Source organism: Gorilla gorilla, chromosome 6 (assembly GCF_029281585.2).
Source record: "Gorilla gorilla gorilla isolate KB3781 chromosome 6, NHGRI_mGorGor1-v2.1_pri, whole genome shotgun sequence".
NCBI classification, from domain to species: domain Eukaryota; kingdom Metazoa; phylum Chordata; class Mammalia; order Primates; family Hominidae; genus Gorilla; species Gorilla gorilla.
The window spans coordinates 77,212,697-77,218,699 of NC_073230.2; positions in this window are offsets into that span (position 1 = coordinate 77,212,697).

Here is a 6,003-nt window from a genome sequence, read left to right on the forward strand (position 1 = left end):
GTAACACTTTCACTTCAACATCCCTAGGGCACAGTTTCTGGGTTCTCAGCTAATATTTGTTAAATGAATGAAAAACTGTCTGTGTATCTTTTTTATCATCAAGTGATTCAGACCCCAAAGTTGTATACCCTCAGAAAAAAAGTCAAGCGTTGCCAAAATGGATTTATATTTGCACTGTATTTTTCATTCCAGTGGCAGCTCAAAGTACCATTTGGTGCTGTAAGCATGAATGAAAATTGTGCAGGGCTTCTCACGGGCAGAATAATAAGTCACATCAGCTCTCCATCCAGACTGTATCCATCTGGGTCCTTCATCCTCATCTCCCAATAGCATCTACTCTTCTTACTCTGAAAAAGATGACAGCTATATTTGTGGTTCAGTTGAGTGAATTAGAGATAATTTCTCCTTACTCTACACCAGCTGTTTTCTTAAGATCAAGAGGGTGGTAAATTCTCATTGTGTTCTCTTCTCAGCACAAGAGCACCCAACCTTAGGATTAGTCTCTTCTGTTGAAGAAGAGCAATCATTTGCCACTTGACTTTTCACTTCCTTCTGTCAGAGGGGGTCAGTATTTTTTAACCAACTGCGTGTCAATTGCTTCCCTGTCAGCATTTCATCATTACTAGGCTGACCTCTCTTTAAAGAGCCTTTCTACTTCAAAAACATAGAGATGTATTTGAGAATGTGGTGCAGAAAGGCCATTGGAGGGATATATAATAAGGCATCATTAATGAATGCCAGTTAAAAAATCTAACACGCATTTTTATCTTTGAGTTCTTAGGGAAACTTTGAAAAGTTACATTTGAATAAACAGCCCTTGGAAAGAAGCACAATTTAATTAATTCCTTAGACGTTTATTATGAGCCTACAAAGGGTAAGACCCTGTCTGTCTTGATCCTGTCTTGCTCAGCAATGGAGGGTTCATAACGGCACCTGCCTGGTTGGAGAGAGGTTTAAGCAGATGACAAGGAGGAAGTGCCTGATGCAGGATAAGGCCTCAGGAATGTCCCAGGTTGTCCCTGCTTGGAGCTTCAGGTAGATTACAATCTAGCAAAGAGGCAAAACAAAGCAAAACAACAACAAAGATTTTGTCCTAAGGTAAACACATTTTGCCTTAAGACAAAATATTGGAAAATGCCATATGTCTTTTGTCTAAGGTCAAACCATGCCTTATGGGAGGGCAAAGGTAAGGGAGGTTGTACTAATCTGCTCTCACACTGCTAATAAAGACATACCCGAGACTGGGTAATTTATAAAGGAAAGAGGCTTAATGGACTCACAGTTCCATGTGGCTGGGGAGGCCTCGCAAACATGGCAGAAGATGAATGAAGAGCAAGGGTACTTCTTACATGGTGGTGGGCAAGAGCACATGTGCAAGGGAACTCCCCTTTATAAAACCATCAGGTCCCATCAGACTTATTCACTGTCATGAGAACAGCACAGGAATGACCCGCCCCCATGATTCAATTATGTCCCACTGGGTCCCTCCCATGACATGTGGGAATTATGGGAGCTACAATTCAAGATGAGATTTGGGTGGGGACACAGACAAACCATATCACAGGTTATCTGTGCATCAGAGATTCTCCTCATGGCCAAGGTTATATTTGCTCTAGGTGTTGAAGAATAGGTAGAATTTCCATATGTGTGGATGTGGGTAGGATATTCTAGACTATAAACAAAAAGTAGGGGTTTCAACCAGTGCCAACTGATACTTTATACTGCCTGGGCATGCCAGGAAAGGTGGAAGTCAATGCATTCCAAGGACTGAGGGGTTCCTGGGTGGTCTTTTATCTTAAGAGGTGAAGGAATGAGACATGGCGAGCCCTAACCACCCAGTTGGAGTCATGATGAGATCACAACTGCATAACTAGAAAGATTGGTCTGCAGGACCTATAAGAGATATTGAGGGGAGAGACTTAGGGTTGGGAAGGTGTAAGGAGGACGTTGAGAAAGTTCAGGTCAGGGGTCATTATGTCTTTGACTAGGGCTGTAGCCAAGGAACTTGAACGTATGAAATAGTGGCTGTAGAACTTGCATGTAGGAGGCACTTGGGGCTGGCAGTTGGCTTGGAGGGATGCCTAGAAGACTTGGCTTGAAATGGGTGTGCAGATCCAGATCAGGGCTCTAACTTAGATTCAACATCTTGGTTATTTACAGAAGCTGTGTATGTGTATGGCAGGGAGTGCTCATGGAGAGATAATGAGAGGTAGAGTAAATTACCCCCAAGATACACTTTTAGCATTTTCACTAGAAAAGAGGGTGGAGATGAGTTTGAAATCAAAATTGTTATCAACTTCAATGTCTTAATTAGGTTTCAGACTTCTCTTTCTTCCCTTGTAAAATGAGAAGAATCTAATGGATTTTATGCAATGTTACTTTAAACATTATGAATCTATGGATTTCATGCTTGTTTCCCTTGAGAGTCTGTCAATTCTGTGGTTTGATTCATAAGAGTAGATCTTGCCAATTTTTGTCATTTTCATGGTTGCTACCAGAGGCTTCAGGAAGCCAGAGGATGGTTGTAGCTGTAGCTTTGAGGTGGTTTTTCTTTTCTTTTTTTAATTTTAATTTTAATTTTATTTTATTTATTTATTATTATTATTATTTTTGACATGAAGTCTTGCTCTGTCACCCAGGCTGGAGTACAACTGCGTGACCTCAGCTTAATGCAAACTCTGCCTCCCAGGTTCAAGCAGTTCTCCTGCCTTGGCCTCCCAAATAGCTGGGACTACAGGAGCGTACCACCACGCCTGGCTAATTTTTTTATTTTTAGCAGAGATGGGGTTTCACCGTGTTAGCCAGAATGATCTCAATCTGACCTTGTGATCCGCCCACCTCAGCCTACCAAAGTGCTGGGATTACAGGCATGAGCCACCGTACCTGGCCGCTTTGAGGTGGATTTTCTAAGCATAACTTGCTGGGCTGTGCTTCCATAACCTCTATTTACGCAGAATTTCTTCTATGTCCCTAAAATTCCTGGTGTCTCTGTGGAATACATAGTCTGTTTTATATTCCAAATTAAATTAGAGTCTGCTGTGGTTTGAGTATTTTTCCTTTCCAAAACTCATGTGAAATGGAGACATTTAATTCCAGTGTGGCAGTATTGAGGGGAGGGGACCTTTAAGAGATGATTAAATCATGAGGGCTCTGCTCTCATGAACAGATCAATCAATTCATGGATTAATGGTTTAATGGGTCAATAGATTAATGGGTTATCATGGGAGAGGAACTGATGGCTTTATAAGAAGAGGAGGATGGGAGACCTGAGCTAGGATGTTAGCACACTAAGCCCCCTCTCCACTTGCCCTCTGATGCCTTGGGACTCTGAAGAGAGTCCCCACTGTCAACAAGGCACTCACCAGATGTAGACTCTCAATCTTGGCCTTCTCAGCCTCCATCATTATAAGAACTAAATTTATTTTCATATAACTTACTCAGTTTCAGATATTCTCTTATAGGCAACAGAAAATGGACTAAAAGCGGTTGCCACATAGAATGCACATGACCCATTGTGATAATATTTCATCCATATTTTTCCCCGGCAAATAATGTATAAGACAAGAGAAGTTTGTATTGGATGCTAATAATTTCAAAGTAACCTGTTGCCAATTCTGGAAGTTAAGGGGCAGGGAGGTGCTCTATAAGATTTTTAAATTCCTAGGATCCTGTCCAAGGCAGATTTTAAGCTTTATGTATGTCTTAGGTATGTCTGGAGAGGGCAGGTGAAAGGTATAAACCTACAGATATCCTTCAATGTTTTTCTTATGAAAATACTTAGACATACAGAGAAGTTGAAATAATTATACAGTGAATATCCATATACCCACCATCTGGATTCTACTGTTAACATTTTACTGCATTTGCATTTTCACATCTCTATCCATCTACTTGTTCATCAATCTAGCTTATCTTTTTGTACAATATAAATTGCAGATATTAGAATGCTTCTGCCTAAATACTTTAAGCTTGCTGATTTTAATAACCTGATAATAAGAATTGATAACTTTGTTGAGTGCTTACTGTATTTCAGGCACTGAGCTAGATACTTTACACTTTATTACCTCATTTCCTTCTCACAATAATCCACAAAGCTAATATAATCTCCATTTGTCTCTTATCTCCATTGGACAGATGTGGTTTGAACCCAGGTCTGCATGATTCTCAAGTCATACTTCAATAAACACAATAAAACTCATATCAAATGTTGGACAGCATTACTTGGCATTATCAGGTTGCAAAACCCCAAGCCAGTTACAGGATTAGGTTTGATTCTAGCCTGGAAATAGGCTTATCACCTAAGTCGAGGATGGTTATAGATAAGACCTATGTTTAAAATGAACTGAAGAGGAAAAGTAACAAAAACAGACTAAGACCCAGAGTCCCAGGGAATCTGAGGCCATAATTAGCAAGGACTGATACAGGGTAAATACTAAGAAATTAGACATATGTGTTGGAAGTTTAGGTGAGGAAAAGAGTCTCTTGGTATCCTTTTTCCTCTCTCCTCCACTCACTTGTAGTTCCAGTAATCTGTGCCTTAAATCTAAATGACATTCATAAGTGGAACAAGTGATGCCACCATTATGATCAATAGGCATGTACCAAGATCAAGCTTCCAGATCAAAAAAAGTATAAGGCCTTTGAGATTGATCCTTCAGTAGAGAGATTTCATGTGGTAGAGAAAGTTATAGTTGTCTTCATACTCTTAGGCAACCCTTCGCCATCCCCTACATCTTCCTAATTTCCTTGCAGTTAGACAGATTGGCGTAAGAGTGGTTTTGGCAAATGGGCTATGAGTGGGAGTCATGTCATCATTTCCAGGCTAATGTGTTTAAGAGATGGCACAGAACTGTCCAAGAGCCTCTTCCCTTGCCACATATGAGAGGACTTCAAAATCTGGAAAAATGGAAATTAAATTAAATGGAATTAAAAGTGTGAAAATATAAACTTCATGTCTTTACATAAGCTCCATCAAGTTCAAGACACTTTTGTAAGTGTTGAGACCAGTACTTTAGTTCATCTCTAAAGAACCAAGAGTCTTGAAAATTTAACCATGTCAATGTAATCTTTTTTACATTATTATCTGAAGAAAAATGGGTGCCCTTCATAGAATTTTTTAAGATTGGGAAACAAAAAGAAGTCAGAAGGGGCCAAGTCAGGACTGTTACATGAAGCCTAATGATTTTCTATTGAGACTCTTGCAAAATTGGCCGTGTTTGATGAGAGGAGTGAGCAGAAGCATTGTTATGGTGGAAGGAAACTCACACTTCCACCTCCTCATAGCCATTGCTTTGATTTTGCTTTGTCTTCAGGATCGTACTGGTAAAGCCGTGTTTCATCTCTTATTACAATTCTTTGAAGAAATATTTCAGGATCTTGATCACACTTATTTGAAATTTCTATTGAAATCACTGCCCTTGTCTGCAGCTTATCTAAGTGCAATTACTTTGACACCCATCCAGTGGAAAGTTTGCTTAACTTTAATTTTTCAGTCAGAATTGTGTAAACTGAACCAGTTGAGATGTTCATGGTGTCAGCTATTGTTTCTGCTGTTATGTGTGACTCCTTTTCAATGAAGGCACAAACAAGATTAATCTTTTTTTTGCAAATCGATGTGGATGATCTGCCATTGCAGGCTTCATTTTCATCATCTCATCTTTTCTTAAAATGATGTATCTATTTGTAGACTGATGATTTCTTTGGGGCATTTTCTGCATAAACTTTTCGTAAAACATCAATGATTTTGCCATTCTTCCACCCAAGCTTCACCATAAACTGTATATTTGCTCCTTCTTTGATTTTAACAGAACTAATGTTGCTCTGATAGAGGCTCTTTTCAGGATGATTTATCTTTAGTGCCTCAAAATAGATCCTGTTCGGATATGTCATAACAAGTCAGTATGAATTTATTTTGATGCAAAAAAATAAAATAAAATCTGTGCATAATTTTTCCATAATATGTATTTTCTGTGAACCTTTTGAAGACACTTCATATACCATATA